The sequence below is a fragment of the Hemibagrus wyckioides genome, linkage group LG26 (assembly GCF_019097595.1).
Source record: "Hemibagrus wyckioides isolate EC202008001 linkage group LG26, SWU_Hwy_1.0, whole genome shotgun sequence".
Lineage (NCBI taxonomy): Eukaryota > Metazoa > Chordata > Actinopteri > Siluriformes > Bagridae > Hemibagrus > Hemibagrus wyckioides.
The window spans coordinates 10,774,804-10,792,783 of NC_080735.1; positions in this window are offsets into that span (position 1 = coordinate 10,774,804).

The window sequence follows — 17,980 nt, forward strand, 5'->3', positions numbered from 1 at the left end:
CTCTAGATTCATATCTGAATGTTTTTTGCTTCTGTAACATGAATGAAGTCTAATAAATTGGCTGGTGAGTACAAATCAGAGAACTTCTGCTTTTTGCTAGGCATTATATCAACATTGTGATGTAACGTATTGCAGAACCTAAGATACAAACAATCAGGAACCTAAATAAAAAGTATTTCTGCAAGAAACAACAACAACAATTTTCATAAATCAACACAAACAGCTGGAAATTTTTTCCGGTTCAGGAAACAATAATAACATCGACAACGCGAAAGCTACGCTGAAACGCATAGATACGCGGAACGATCTGGAGCATTAATTGCCCCTTTCATAACAAGTTGCTAAAGACCATTTCGCATCCTTAACCGAAAACAAATGCAGGGCCGGGGTTTGTAAAATCCCTCAAAACAAATTACAGAATGCAGCTTAAAGAGCAGCTTTTTTCATGTGATGGAAATCTAGGCGTCCAAACGGAGAGCAGAGAGGGCAGTATCATTTCTTATCTCCGTAACGCTCTTCCCCCACAGACGTTTGGATCGGTGGCCCCCCATTTTGAGTCACTCAGCTGACAAACAAACTTTAATCCAGCCTCGAATGAAGAGATGAGAGAGAATTACAATGCACCAGTTTTGTCTGGATCTGTTCTGCTCAAGGGCTTTAAAAAGGCACTGGCTTTCCTGGCTCCATGCATTCATTCTACATTAAACAAACAGTTTTTATCCCTCAGACTCCTCATTTTCAGTCAAGCGAAATCCCTTAACAAGCTTCATCTTTAAGCCTGTTTTCTGTCTTTTTTTTTTTTTTAATGCCTGGCTTAGAACACACCGGGAACACTTTCAAGTTTAGATGACTTGATTACAGTGAAAAAAACAAAACAAAAAGTATAACGTGAATGAAGTAAAGACGAGGATTTATAGGAAATTTTACGTTTATTCCTTTAGTAATGGTTCAACTTTAGGATGGAACGAGACCCTGATGTCCTTTGATAAGGAAGATGGTTTGGGTTTAGATATTATATTCCTGGAGGAAAGGGATATCCAATCATTTTGTTGGAAGTCTGTAGTCCTGGTTATTGATTTAGATCACATGCTTCATGGAAATAAATGTCCTTAAAAATAAAACAATAAAAATCCATTTCTTAGGCAAGATGTGAGTTACTGTTTATGCATTTCCTGGATTTTATATATATATTTATACAATTCTATTATGTCCAGTGTTTAATTTTGAACCAAAATATCTAATAAATAGAAAAAACAGACAGCAGTTTAGCCTGGTCCAAAAAGACAAAAATTATTGCCTGTTTTTATCATTCAGGAGCTTTTTTCTTTCTACAGTCTTTTGCTGGGCTTTCCCCAGTATCTGCTTAACTGTTCTTTTGTCCAGGAAAAAAAAAAAAATAACAGCTCGGTTTTTGTGAAATTTAGGAATCAAGTTCTTAAAAAACTTGCAGAACAATGCAAGTCATGGATCTCTGCCCCACGCTATTGTCAGTGGGGTTTAGAGTGTGCTATTGTTAGCAGGTTATACAGACCCATAATCACATTGTTTGAGGTTTTCAGAAAGCCACGCAGAACTGTAGTTATCTAAAAAACATCTTACATCTTTCTTTCCTGCGCAAGATTGGCCAGGACGTAGATTTAAACCAAAAAAAAGCTGACTAGCAACGCTGCTATTTGTATCTTTGTTTGTTTGTTTGTTTGTTTTTTATTTTTAAAAGACATTTAATCTGAATTTATTTAACTCTAAATACAAATAAAAGCAATTTTGTTTTGTATTTTAAAGAATTTCCTAACTAAATAAAACTACAAGCTTAAAAATCCTCATTCATTCAGTTTTCAACTACCAAATATAAGAAATCCAATCATTTGTATTTTCTTTTCTTTTCTTTTCTTTTCTTTTCTTTTTTGGGGGGAGGATGACTTTCTAAAAAATATATATAAAAATTCTATTTAAAAACAATAAAACACAAATTTGCAGAATTTTGGCCAGCTTGATGGATGTTGCACACATTGTGGTCTGTCTTGAAAAACTATTAAGAAACCCAAATCATTTTAAAAATATAAATCATAATTTATCTGATGTAAGCTTATAAGCTACAAAAAGTCAATTTAATAGCAAAAAACCCAAATGCCAAGTACACAAAGGAACAACTTTCCCCTTTTCTTATATTGCTGTATAGTAATAACGAATAACAACCCGGAAGATAAACATAACATCATTTGCTAAATGAGTTCTGACAACAGCACAAATGTGCCTTTGATACCCAAAACCCAACATTTAGGCCAAGCAAAACCAGACGGAGCCAGCTGTTATTTTGTTCTGAAGCAGCATATAATACTTGGGCTCTATCCCAGACCACATGCTACTGCACTAAATAGTATGTAAAATTAGTGTGCTTAGATACTCTACTATTTAGGACGATCGTTTGAGATTTGTAGCCGTAATCACACATCATTACAGAGCAGAATGGTATTGATTAATATTTACTGTGATGTTATAGTCTTTGGTAAAAGTCTCTTCCCTGAGCTCTTCTTCCTTTTCTTTTCCAAACATTCACCACACACTCTCCAGAGACACGTTTTCTCAACCCAAGCCCCTCCACCCCTTTTTTGACTGTCCAAATGAAAGTGTGGCTGCTTGTCTACAGGGGAAGAAAAGGTGTAACATAATCCCAATACTATTCTCCCTTCTGTGGCGCCAAAGGGAAGAGGAGAAATGAAAAAATGAATGAGGGGAATTAAAGAGGTCAGAGCTGGTGATTTGATGTGATTTGAGAAGAAAAACGTAAAAGTTTAGTCTGGAGGACAAGATGAAGTATCCATTAGAGACATTAATCATGCTAGTATACATCAAATAGTACAGAATAGTCGGTGGTATTCTCTAGGAACATGCCAACTGTTGCAGATAATTGTAAGCATGTTATCGAGATTGTTCCCATATTGCGTCGTAATGTTTACATTTCTCCTATAAGGCATCAAAGAATGCATTCAAACGTTTGTCTGGATTTGTGATCGATTTATGGATTTATTTTAAAGCGAGCTTTCTTTAAAAAAAAAGCACTTCACATCCGGGGTCATTTCTGGTATTCGGCATCTTTTGGACCTCCGAATGATCCGAAAATTACACATAATTTCTTTTAAAATGTCAAGTCCTGTTTATTCACAAAAAAATATAGGTTCTAAAGAAGTCACGTTGGTCAAAGCTCAGATGTATAAACGGCAGCTATTAGATTTTAATGAACAGGCTTACCCACATGCCTTTGCTCATCAAAGTAGCACAGAGTGATGTGTGAATGAACCAGGATCGAAGAATGAATGATGCACGCATTAACCGAAATGAATCAGAAATGAATCCTTCAAAGGATCATCGGGGTGTGAATGAATCTGTCTGATTTCCGAAACGATGATGAATCGGCTTTAGCTACGCTGAAACAATCCCTCGCCCACTAATCCCTCATTTGCATCCTCATATGCATCTAATATATATACACTGTTTACATCTCATTTACATTATACATGGAATTATGTACGCATTTGTTTATAACTATGAGACGATAAAATTAGCAGAGCTCTCTGAGCAGAAACTGAAAACTAAAAGAAAAATATATAGACAGCTACTTAGATTACAGTGCTCTGTAAAAAACCTGAGCTATTTTTCAACCTACTGTGTAAGGAGTATGGGTGAGGATGTTATTCACTGATGGGTTTTAATAAATAAAATGCAAAATAATGATGTAACCTCAAAAGAAATGTCTCTAGGAAACCAGGTCAGAGCTTCGTGGCTCATTTTACTCAGTTGAGCTGGTGTATACGTGCCTCTAATTCACTTTCACAAATGACATATTGATGCTAAACCCCATTAACTACACTGTACATCCTAATTAACCAGGATGTCCCACTAGAAAACACACCGAATTGGTGACAATGCAAGCCCAGGGTTCTTCTTTTAAACTCCTACCAGTGAAGGCACATATGTAATGAATTTGTATGATGGCTGACACACATGAATCTGGCTGAATGTGTGTTGTGACGATGTCACACGACATGTCTTGGCTCAAATCAGTGGAAAAAATTGCAGTAATTGAGAAACAATTGCAAGCTCCTCCCAATATCATAGAATTGGCTTGATTTTCTGTTCACTTCTCCACTCGCAAAATCACAAAATCTTGGAGAGACTGCTAAAGGGCTCCCATGTGTATAATTAGAATGGTTCTTGCTTGTACTTTATGTAATACTTCCTGTTGATGAGATTGAAATTGACTGCAAATCAAGCATTATTTTGGATTATTCATATATTCCACTTAAATCTACACAGACTGCAGACCAAAAATTAAACTGATGTATAAGGAAACAGGTGCTGGGATTGGTGTACACTTGTTTTACGATTGGTCTTGACCGTATGCAGCTTAACTGCAATTGATTAATGTCTTTAAAACTTGCCATAGCACAATGACAAAGCCAGGCTAGCATTACAGTGAAATTAGGTAAGAAAGTCATTTTTGGTTTAATTGCATTGTATTTCTCATAAAAACAAAGGTCATGTTATGGCTGACCGCTTTACGATAGAAAAATAAGACATCACTTCCAAAACAATGGTATTTAAACTAAAAATAAATATTATAAAAAAATAAAAAAGCCATTCTGTAACTGGAGGGATACTTGAATTAACACTGGTAAAACCAATAAGTAAATAAATAAATAAATAAATTCTTTTTAAGAAAACTCAACATTAATTATTATATTATTATCTATAGATATTGTATATAGATTCTTCATTGAAATAAAATAAAATCTAAATAACATAAAAGTATATAATATATGAGGAATACAATTCGGAATTATTTTTTAACATCCATCCATCCGCTTTATTCCTAATTAGGGTCACTGGGATCTGCTGGAGCCTATCCCAGTACACATTGGGTGGAAGGCAGGGGTACACCCTGGACAGGTCACCAGTCCATTACAGGGCCACACATATAGACAGACAACCACACACACACTCCTATGGGCAATTTAGAATTACCAGTCATCCTAATGTACATGTTTTTGTACTGTGGGAGGAAACCGGAGTACCCGGAGTAAACCCATGCAGGCATGGCAATTTACACGAGCTGCACTGCGGAGACAAAGAGCACCATGTTGTAGGGATAAACAGATCAGTAGGAGATAAGAAGTCTGGATTTCGGCTGGACTCTTGAGAAGCCTAAGAGGATTTGAAAGGCTTAATGTTGAACTTGCTTAATTTCTGCTCCTATTAATTTACAAATTTATTTGGTAGTCCAATTATTTTACCCTCAAACCACTGCATAATAACATGCACACACTAATTTGCTATGCCGTTATTCTCCTGACAACGATTAAATACTGATGCTCCTTTAAAGTCTGCTACATTTTTCCAATATTATTTGCATTGTTTATCGAGAATACAGACTAGATTCAACCTACTATATTCTTTAAAACTCTATATTAGAAGACTAACAGAAATCCACTGGGTTCATTGTTCTTTTCTGGCTCTCTAGTTCTTCTGATCCAGGACCACCCTCCCTGATTACACCCCATTTTCCTCCAATCCTGCTAAACTGGTCCCGGATCAGCGTGGGAAAAAAGCAACACCCTGCACATACAGACATTTCATCTTGCTGAGCTAATTGACCTCTTGTTCCCTGGAGGTAAATCAACAGAACCTAAGCCACTGGCCCACTAATGAGGCACGCTCGTAAAAAGCTATCCATAACGAATGGGCAATTTGAAACACATTGGATACATTTACGAGCCGGTTCCTTGAGTCAGATATGCGGCGTTTTTTTGTTTACTACCAAATTGCTCATGTTTACTTCTTTGGATTGAGTTAATGCCATAGACGAGGAGTCTGAGGCAGGCCCGGACATGCTGATCCGAGCGCAGTCGCGTCGCTGTGTGACACTTTTAATCATTTGCTTGGGATTTTTTAATAGTTCTTCAAGTGTTTGACAGGAACATTCCTGAGCCGAGCGTGAATCAGCAGTTAGGCCTATTGAATTGGATTCATTTTTTGATTAGGTGTGTTTCTAAACAACAACATGATTGTATTAGACAGGATTCAGCAAAGCGAGTTGTTATAAGAACCAGGTGGTGTTTAATGCAGTAATCACTGTCATCATTATGACCTAATGGCAAACTTTCAGTCACACATAATTGTCAATCTCACTTAATCACCGTTTTCACCCATGCACCAATGCGACCATTTAACGGCAATTTGCGGTAAAACGTTTCCAGTCACTTCAATCCTTCGCCGTCAAACCACGTGATTTAAGACGCGTTCAAAAACAACTTCCGCCTTCGCCCGCCGATGCTCGAGAGCAGAATGTGGTGGTGTTTAGGAATTTGGGGTCGTCTGTCAACGGTCAGCTCAACTTCTGGAACGTTGTGCTTATTTCAGAAGCCCTTCATTTTTCCTTGTCTGTCCGGACTGCCAAAACTGTAATTTTGGTGGTTATCGGTGACCGAGCTTACCTCACGAGAAACTGAAGTTGACGGCTACTGGGTTTTTCCGAGCAGCTGACTCTGTTTAGCCCTGGCTGTAAGGAAAAGGGCCTCTTTAAGTGATCCATTAAGTGGCCCGATCCCCAAGAGTGGAGTCCGTGGTCTACTTCAACAGGGCAAGGGGAGCTTGAAGGAAAACAGCATGGTAGACAAGTCTGAAGATCAAAGAGGGTCTCAGACGCTTGCTCCCCCTCGCCACCAGACAGCTCCCCTCTCTTCCTTGCCCTGCTTTCAATTACAGAGTGGCAGAGAAATGGTTCGTATTATGACTTTATCAATTAGACAGACGTTCATCTCAAGCACTCTCTCGCTCTCTCTCTCTCCCCTGCTTTTTTTTTTTGGAATCTGACAGGTACCATTGGATTGATGGACTGGCAGAAAGACGACAGGCTGAAAGGGTGCGCTGAAGGTTTTTGGATGTAATGAGAATCTATTAGGTCCCCGGAGAGGAGTGGACTCGCACTTTTCCCACTGTTTGTTGTGGGTTGTGTGTTGAGAGACCTGAAACCAAACCTTAAACACAGTGTCCTTTTACATTTTTCTCAAGAAAGAATTCTTTAGAGAACCTTTATTCCACGTGTGCTGACCAAACAAATAAACAAAATAAAACTCATTACGACATTATTTTTAGGGAATACTTAATAGAAGTGAAAGCCTGTTACTTAGAATAGTGGAAGTTGGATCGTGTTAAGGGGGTCCATTAGTATTGATTGTCTAACAGACAAAATATCATAGAGTAAGTGATGATAAAGTATCTACGAATGATTGTTAATTCCCAGTTTAAATTGGCAGCGTTGCTAAAAACAATTGAAACAAGTAGAGGAACATCTCCTTATGTATATTAGATAATATGATGAGGTTCACATGAACATTTTGTGTAATTGGTAATCATTAGTGGAACACTCCAGTGTATTGAACTGGATCTTTATCCACCTCATCTGTAGCAGAAGATCAGAAACAACAAATATTTTCTTACAACATTTGGACTCAAAATTAGAATAACAAAAGTCTTACAGTGAGACAGACATGAGAAAGTCTTTCCAGTGCTTTTTAGATGTTGTTACATCCAACTTTCCAAAATTGGAGCAATAGATTTAAAGTAATTCTGGTTACACTTTCCAGACTTAATCAGTCCCACACAGTGATGTTGGTAAGAAACATCATGTTCTTCCATCTGAGAAAGGACTAATTACAGATTCAGGGCTTTACTACTGAATCTCTTTGGCGGATTTATTCATGAAGACATTCTTTAAAAATACGTTCGTGAAATTGACTGCAACGATTTTTAGACTTCTATTAGGAAGTTATTAGATTTTAAATGGGATTTTCCTCAGAAAGGTCACAGGAACTTTCCAGGGAGACAAGAGAATAAGCAACAATGGTCTTCTGAGTAGGAAGGATGGCATACACTGTACTTTTCCTTTCAGTCACAAAGAAAAGCACCAGCCAGCTGTGGGTATCTGTGAGCTCATGGATGTGGAAGAGGGCAGATAGCTCTTTTTCTGTGTTTTTATATGTTTTATGCATTCTGACGTAGCAAGAACAGCACATATCTGGCTTCAGGTCTATAGGAGGAGGCATGTGTTTGCCTTCATTCTTGCTTGTGTGGTTGAGGAGAGTTGGCTGGTATGAAATTGGCAGGTGACCAAAATGAGAATTAAATGTGAATTATTACCTGATTGATGCATGTTGATTTTTTATGCAGTTTTTAAATGTAGTACAAGTGTTTTTATTTTACAGCAAAATCATTTTTAGTTCATTTTACTTGTAAAACTATTCATGGGGAAAATGGTACATGCTAAAAAGGGGTACACAAGGAGGGTAAATGTATTAAATATTTTGCCAGTGGACAGTAGAGTGGACTCATGAAGTGATGAAGTAAAAAAAAAAGAAACATACATATGTTTTTACATAGCTGACTGCTACAAGAGAGTAATATGTAAGTCCAAAACCTTTCTGCTATAACATGAATCATACAGCAACACTTCTCTAATGCCTTAGATGGCAGAACAATAAGAAACAGCATTTCATCTGATAAAGTCCTGAATATTTCCTTATGTCTATCTTAGAGGCTTATTAAAGTCCAGCATGATGAAGACAAAGTAAGTTTAAACATCTTTATTTTTCTTTATTAGAGCGCTCTATGACCTTTCCCACCATGTTACTGATGCACAAAACTCAAACTCCAGTGTCTCTCAGACCTCCCCGGTCCTTTTGAGTCGGACTAAAAGCGTTCCGGTGGGACATCATGGACCAGTTTATGGCCTGTAAGATCCCGGGAGATTCAAAGATGAGAGGAATCCATAGAGCAGGCAGCTGACGCCTGTCATCACAGTGCTACAGCAGCCTGAGATGCCCTTTTAATTACCCACCATCCCCTGCACAGTCTGGCCCTCACAAATTACGGTCCATTTAGGGCGAGCGATAGAGCTGTCAGCGAGAGATCTGCATTTCAGTCCCGGGGGGGTTTGAGGGGGGGTTTGGCGAGAGTTTGCTGGTGGAAGAGATGGCACACACACACACATACTCTTTGCAGCTCTGATGACACACACTTAACTTTCTGCACCACCAGCAAAGGCAACCTAACAGCTGAACAGACACTTAAACAATTGAGAAAGATGGTAAGAGTTTTGTATATTGCAGAGACAGACAGAAAAAATGACAATAAAACAAACAAAATAAAAACATGTACAGACACAAAAGCTGATATTTTTAAAAATATGTTTACAAATAATAATGATAATAATAATAATAATAATAATAATAATAATAATAAATAAAAATAAATAAACAAACAAATAAATAAATAAAATATAAAATAAATATGGGATTGTGTGTCAATAGACTGAGCATATACCCTTGCTGTCTCTGCCATGTAGAGACAATGTGCATGGAAATCTTTTGATATAAGCCTTTCATACATTCTTCAGCATTGCTTTATTAAATATTTATGAAATGCTTATGAATGCCTTATGATCCTTTCAAGTAAGTACTGCTCAAAAGCATAATAATAATAATAATAATAATAATAATAATAATAATAATAATAATAATAATAATATGTGAATTTCTAATAATTTTATTTGTATAGTTATTCTAATACTTAGTAGATATAGTAGTAGTGGAATAAGTAGTCGACTGATGTTGTTATAATAATAATAATAATAATAATAATAATAATAATAATAATAAGAGTATAATAAGACACCTTTGCACACTTTCCCCTTGTCTGTATTCTTTCTTTCTTTCTTTCTTTCTTTCTTTCTTTCTCTCTCATTATCTTATACCTGTCTCGACATCATCCTAACATCTTGTCTATTTTAAGTGGCCGAGAGCACATTCAAAGTGACACTTGCTATACCATTTACCGATGATCTTTGACTCTTTCGGGGGAAATTATCCCAGAAGGACAAACGGAGTGAGACAGAGAGACAAATAAGAAGTGAGCAGTGGAACAGACAGCACTGTGCCTTTCTTTGACGAGCATCACATGAGAGCCCTCGTGGCCCCTGGCAGACCCAAACTCAACGTTGTTTTATGAAATTGCAGGTCTCCACACAGACTTGGCCCTGTCCGTCACACACAACAGCTCAAAGACACTGTGCAGAGACAGAAGCCACTTCATTATGGGCTTATTTGACAGAAAAGGCAGAAAACGGTAATGTGGTAGAAGTGTTAAATGCAAACATGAACACATTACACATGTTGCAGCAAGTGGATGGAAATCCATATGCGCTTACTTTTTCTTTTTATTTCATTCACGAAGGCTTTGTTTAGATGGCATGCTTTAATATTAGGTATATGAAAATGAAATAAGAATTGAAAAATAAAACTAATATCATAATTAAAAATAATTTTTTGCACATCCCATCATATAATCATTTTTGCCTAATTATATTATTATAATAATTATAATTATTATTAGAACCACTAAACCTTTTATTCTTGAAAAGACAGGAGTTTCATCTTGGTAGAGGTCATTGAGATTATTGAGATTTGCATTTAACTTCATACTGTCAAGGGACCAAACAGGATAAAAACTTCAAAAAATAATTAACAATTATAATAATTTTGATTATATATATATATATATATATATATATATATATATTAAAAAAAAAAAAATATATATATATATATATAAAAACAAAAACAAACAAACAAAAATAAACAAACCAACAAAAAACCAGCTACAGTACTTCAGTAACCATGGGTTTAAAACATGCATTTCTAATTTTAAAAAATGTGTTTAAATTCATTTATAAATGTATAATAACAAAAACATATAATAGGATAAAAATATGATATGTACCATTATAAGACCAACGCAATTTTTTGCATGATAGATGCAGTAAAATTGCCATCTATCTCTATAAAGTGGCTACTAGAAAAGGAGGAGTGGTATGAAATTACTAAATTGGTCGAAAGTTGTCTCATAATTAACATTTCACACATTCATTTAGTACGTTAGTTATTACTGAAGGACCTGAATTAAGAGTAGTGTGTAAAAACAACGAAGCACTTCAAATTTGATCTGGTTTCTCGCTCTTGTCAGAAAGGTGTGGCTTCCAGCGCAATAATTGTCCAAAATCTCCTGAAAGGAGCCAGAACAGGGTGGGGTGGTCATGGGTGTGATAGTTAGGTGTGACCCTGGTTTTGTTTTGAGTAATTATGCTATAACACTCCATTAAGGATAGGGATGCACAGAACTAATTGTCTTCTTGCTCTAGTTTTTTGTTAAGGAAAAACTCTCTATGCGGAGCTTTCAGGAATCACAGACTATGAGGTTGACATCTTGTATACCATATAAGAAATTGTCTTTTTATTTCTAGAAAATTGAAATAAATCAGGCATCAACTACATTCTTTTAACATCTCTTATCAATCCGTTTTCGTCTTTATTACAAAGCAGTGCTTAATGCTGAAATTATTTAGGAAAACATTTATTTTTATTTTTTATTTTTATGTTTAATATAGCTATCAAACATTTGGTACTATCATTTTACATGAGGTTCAGATGAATACAGATCCAATCTATGTGATCAGTGATCACGGTAACAGAACCTAACAGATCATCCTCATAGCAAAAAATCGACTCAGTCATGTACAGTTCTAAACTTCAACTCAATAGATATAAAAAGTCCTAAAATGGCAGGTTTTTGTGATGTAAAAAACATTAAAGCAAGATAAATCATCTCTGCACTTTTTCCACCCTCACACTGTTTAAACATCATGTGAGAAACATTTCTGGGAAAAACAGGACGACTAAAAATGCTTGCCCAAGAGTGCACACCTTTTTATAATTGGGGATGTGGCTGTGTTCAGAATAAACCAATCACATTGGATCTCATGTTTAAAGCTGTTATCGATGAAATGATTCGGATTTACCACAAACAAAGATCAGCTGTTTCTGCACATCCTCTTGGTGTCTTGCAACAGTTCCCCAAAGAGCTTACAAAAGCATGCACGGTTGAAATGAATCGATCCGGAGAGGGGTATAAAAGAATTTCCACAACATGGAACAGTGTAGAAAATAGAGAAAATGGAGCACCACAGTGACGGCAACAACAAGAACAGGACATCCCTTCAACATTTGTGAAAGGACGAGACAAACACTTACCAGGGAGGCTGCCATGAGAACATTAAAGATGCAGGAAAATATGACATGTCATGATTACTCTCTGCATGTGACAACAATCTCTTCTATTCTGTCTGGGTGATGGGGGGGAAAAGTGGATAGATAGAAGCATTTTCTCACAAAAAAAAAACCAAAAACAGCTTAAACAAATCACCCTCTAACGTGTGGCAAAAAGTGTGTTATGGTCTGATGACACCCAGGGTGCAGCATGGTGGTGGCAGCATCATGCTTTATGGCTGCTTTTCTTCATCCAAAGTTTTCAAGGTAGAAGGAATCATGCAATTTTGGTGCAAAACCTTACGGTGCTAATAAGAAAAAAAATATTTTTGCTTATAAGCTGAAATGAAGAAAAAGGTCAGTGATGTTGAATGACCGAGTTTGAGCCCAGACCTGAATCTAACAATCGGTGTGGTCACTTGAAGCAGGCTGTGTACAGGAAACACAATTAAACAGTAAGAGTCTTTGCAAGAAAGACTGGCTAAAAGACTGAGTGATATAATAAAAAGATGTTTCCTCAAAGTATTACTTTAGCAACTTATACAACTAGGTTATTTATTTTTGCCTAAAGGTTTTCTGATTGTTTTTTCCCCCTCTTAATTATTATACAGTAGAATTTCTTAGTGAGTGTGGAAAAAGTTCTGACATCATTTATCTTGGTTTCATTTTTTTTCCCCCCATCACAAAAACCTGCAATTTTAAGAGGGGTGTGTAAACTTCTTGTATTTATTGGGGGAATAAGTTGCATCATTAATTCCTATTAGACAGAAACCACAAATACAGTATGCTATGCTTATGTGTGCAGGAACATACGATTTGAATGAAAGTAAGCTGTACTCTGAATAATCATAAGCTTTTCTTATATAAATCACAGACTCAACTTTTAAACTTAAGTTGATGGACTTAATCCTCAATAAGAAAACTTCCATTTTAATATGCTGCAGCATCAAAATCTCAATAATAGGCAAAGGAACAGAGACTGCAACTTTTGTAATGATGAATGGAGGCGGTGCCTTGGCCGGTGCCTCATGGTTGCAAGATTCTGGGTTTATGACCTTGTACTCAATAAATAATTATGGATAATGACTGATTATTAATCAGTAAAGTCATGGCAACCTAGGCTCAACTTGTTTTAAGAACTAAAGCAGTCTAACTGTGTGATAAACTGAACCAATCTGGCAACGCTCGTCTAATTGCTATAAAAGAAGATCAGAGCTGTTGCGTGGGGCCAGACACTGACGTAGCGTCATGGCTGTGTGCGCCATTTGCGAGTCATTAAAATAGTTTTGCCCTCTAATTAATTCGCTTCGCCTCTTGTCCCATTGGGTTGGACGATGTGGGATGTGTTATTTTCTGGAAAGCGTGTAAGCCTTTTATATGCAAGCATGTCCTAAGCCTACATTATGTAGTGTTACCATCAAATTTTATAGGGTTTCATTGTCTTTCATTGAAAGAAAACACGGCCAATTGCTGACTAGTATAATTACTACACAGTGATGGACATTTCTAGCATACACTGAATGAGAACAGCTTTTCCATACAAGTAGGCCAAGCTAATTCTTTTCTTTTTTTTTTTTTAGTTGAAGCATTCCTGGCTGTGTCCTCTTACTACTATACTAAATGCCGTGTTTAATTAGTAGGCTGGCACTACCTATTGGTGTAGTCTAACTATTTTAACACACTCTTTAGTATAGTAGTAGCCTTTGTGGTTTTGGGCGTAGTGCAAACATTACAAAACTATTATAGGCCACCTAGAAGCTAAGAATTCGTACTACTTCAGTATAGAGTATGTCGAAATCCTGGACTATATTACCTATAGTCTATGGCTGTTGTGGATGTAGACCCGGTGAAAAACCTTTGCCCTGATTTGCATATTAATCAGTAAAAATAACATGTTCAGTGAGGGAAGTGGTAGATCAGTGGATAAGGTATTGGATTACTTAATTTCTATTATTAAACAAAATTATTTCCCTCATGGCATCAATAAATTTTTATCTATCTATCTATCTATCTATCTATCTATCTATCTATCTATCTATCTATCTATCTATCTATCTATCTATCTATCTATCTATCAGAAGGTTGACTGATCCCAGGAGCACCAACGCTGGGCCCCTGAGCAAGGCCCTTAACCCTTAAATGCTCAGTTGTATGAGATAAATGTAATTTGCTTTGGATAAGTCATCTGCCACATTTACGCTGTAAATGTAAGTGACATGCAAGATTTGTTGTCCTCAGTTTGTACAAATGTAATGTCACGTCAATGAATAAAACATTGGAAAAGCTCAGCACAGCTGCATTCTTCTCAGCAGGCATTAAACCCAATTTGAAGAAATAATCTTGGGAACCCCACTCACATCAACTAGGCGAAGAGCAAAGGTCACAGCCCTTCACATGTCCCCTCTTACCTCCTTTCTAGAAGGCAAGGCCTGCAGCAAAGGCCTGATGTTTATTTTGCAGACTGTGTCTGTCATCTGCACAACCAGACTTCCTTAAAACTGGCAGTTGAGTCCACATAAATCCATCGATTACGTTATGGAGAGCACTCAAATGTTTGTTTCGGTGTTTCCCTCATATAATGTAAATTACTGCAAGCTGCAGGGCTTGGAAAATGTTTCTGAACTGTGCTGTTCCTTGCCGACTAAACTGAGGCTAAATATTGTTCTTAAATAGCTACAGACAATTTAGTCTTGGCATTGGTACCCCTCTAGGTAATACACACACACACACACACACATACACACACACACACACAGCAACCCCCCCCTAAACTCCTAATTCATGGAATGCCTTTCAGCTGTCATTATGACAGTTGTTAGTCATTTCAATTTTTTCTTGTTGGCTTTAAAGCTCCATTTTTTTTTTGGCCTTTTTTGTTGTAGTCAGAACCACATAAGGAAATGTGGCATTTCTGAGAGCACAAGCAGGCTAATGCATGACATGCAAACATTTTCTTTCCAGAGCTTTTGAAATCTTCTACTCAGTGGTTAAACCCAACAATGTGATCCATAAAGTCATTACAATCTGTTTGTTTTTCTTGTAAGGGTTCTGAAATGTACAAATGGCAGAAAGGCCTATAAAATCTCCATTCTGTGCACTGCAGAAGACGATTTTATGACCCCACCACAAATCACAGGCAGGCCAAGTGCAAATTCCACATGGTAGCTGAAGAGCAATGATTTATAAAGTCACTTTAAATACGCATTACCACGAGGCCTTTAAAGCAGTCCGACATGATGATCTATGCCAGGATCCAATATATAGCTAACTAGCCTTGTGATAGCACCCGTCTCTGCCTACTGTGGAAGGAGTGTGAGAAAGAATAGCATGAGTTCAACAAGTACAGTTAATCCACTGTAACAATAGTTTATTATATGAGACAATCTGTCAAGTGACTCTAAAATGAACTCAAACTTAACTGACTCTAAAAATAATCACCTGAACTCAGGCTCACCTTAAACTACAATGAACTCAAACTCACCTTAAACTATAAAGAACTCAAACTCACATGAAATTATAATGAACTCAATCACCTGAAACTTAATGAACTCAAACTCACCTGAAACTTAATGAACTCAAACTCACCTGAAATTATAACGAACTCAAACTCACCTGAAATTATAACGAACTCAAACTCACCTGAAACTATAAAGAACTCAAACTCACCTGAAACTATAACGAACTCAAACTCACCTGAAATTATAACGAACTCAAACTCACCTGAAACTATAAAGAACTCAAACTCACCTGAAACTATAATGAACTCAAACTCACCTGAAACTATAACGAACTCAAACTCACCTGAAACTATAACGAACTCAAACTCACCTGAATCTATAATAAACTTACTCACCTGAAATTATAACAAACTCAAACTCACCTGAAATTATAACGACCTCACTCACCTGAAACTATAACGAACTCAAACTCACCTGAAACTATAACGAACTCAAACTCACCTGAAACTATAACGAACTCAAACTCACCTGAAATTATAACGAACTCAAACTCACCTGAAACTATAACGAACTCAAACTCACCTGAAACTATAACGAACTCAAACTCACCTGAAACTTAATGAACTCAAACTCACCTGAAATTATAATGAACTCACTCACTTGAATCTATAATGAACTCAAACTCACCTGAAATTATAACAAACTCAAACTCACCTGAAACTATAATGAACTCAAACTCACCTGAAACTATAATGAACTCACTCACCTGAATCTATAATAAACTTAAACTCACCTGAAACTATAACGAACTCAAACTCACCTGAAATTATAACAAACTCAAACTCACCTGAAACTTAATGAAGTCAAACTCACCTGAAATTATAATGAACTCAAACTCACCTGAATCTATAATGAACTCAAACTCACCTGAAATTATAACAAACTCAAACTCACCTGAAACTATAATGAACTCAAACTCACCTGAAACTATAATGAACTCAAACTCACCTGAAATTATAACAAACTCAAACTCACCTGAAACTTAATGAACTCAAACTCACCTGAAATTATAATGAACTCACTCACCTGAATCTATAATGAACTCAAACTCACCTGAAATTATAACAAACTCAAACTCACCTGAAACTATAATGAACTCAAACTCACCTGAATCTATAATGAACTCAAACTCACCTGAAATTATAATGAACTCACTCACCTGAATCTATAATGAACTCAAACTCACCTGAAATTATAACAAACTCAAACTCACCTGAAACTATAATGAACTCAAACTCACCTGAAACTATAACAAACTCAAACTCACCTGAAACTATAATGAACTCAAACTCACCTGAAACTATAATAAACTCACTCACCTGAAACTATAACAAATTCAAACTCACCTGAAACGTAAAGAATTTAAACTCACCTGAAACTTTAATAAAATCAAATTCACTTATAACTATAATGAACTCAAGCACATCTGAAACTATAATGAACTCAAATTTAGCTGAAATTATAACAAACTCAAACTCACCTGAAACTTAATGAACTCAAACTCACCTGAAATTATAACAAACTCAAACTCACCTGAAACTTAATGAAGTCAAACTCACCTGAATCTATAATGAACTCAAACTCACCTGAAATTATAACAAACTCAAACTCACCTGAAACTATAATGAACTCAAACTCACCTGAAATTATAACAAACTCACTCACCTGAAACTATAACGAACTCAAACTCACCTGAAATTATAACAAACTCAAACTCACCTGAAACTTAATGAACTCAAACTCACCTGAAATTATAACAAACTCAAACTCACCTGAAACTTAATGAACTCAAACTCACCTGAAATTATAATGAACTCACTCACCTGAATCTATAATGAACTCAAACTCACCTGAAATTATAACAAACTCAAACTCACCTGAAACTATAACGAACTCAAACTCACCTGAAATTATAACAAACTCAAACTCACCTGAAACTATAACGAACTCAAACTCACCTGAAACTTAATGAACTCAAACTCACCTGAAATTATAACAAACTCAAACTCACCTGAAACTATAACGAACTCAAACTCACCTGAAACTTAATGAACTCAAACTCACCTGAAATTATAACAAACTCAAACTCACCTGAAACTATAACGAACTCAAACTCACCTGAAACTTAATGAACTCAAACTCACCTGAAATTATAACAAACTCAAACTCACCTGAAATTATAACAAACTCAAACTCCCCTGAAACTATAATAAACCCACTCACCTGAAACTATAACAAATTCAAACTCACCTGAAACGTAAAGAATTTAAACTCATCTGAAACTTTAATAAAATCAAATTCACTTAT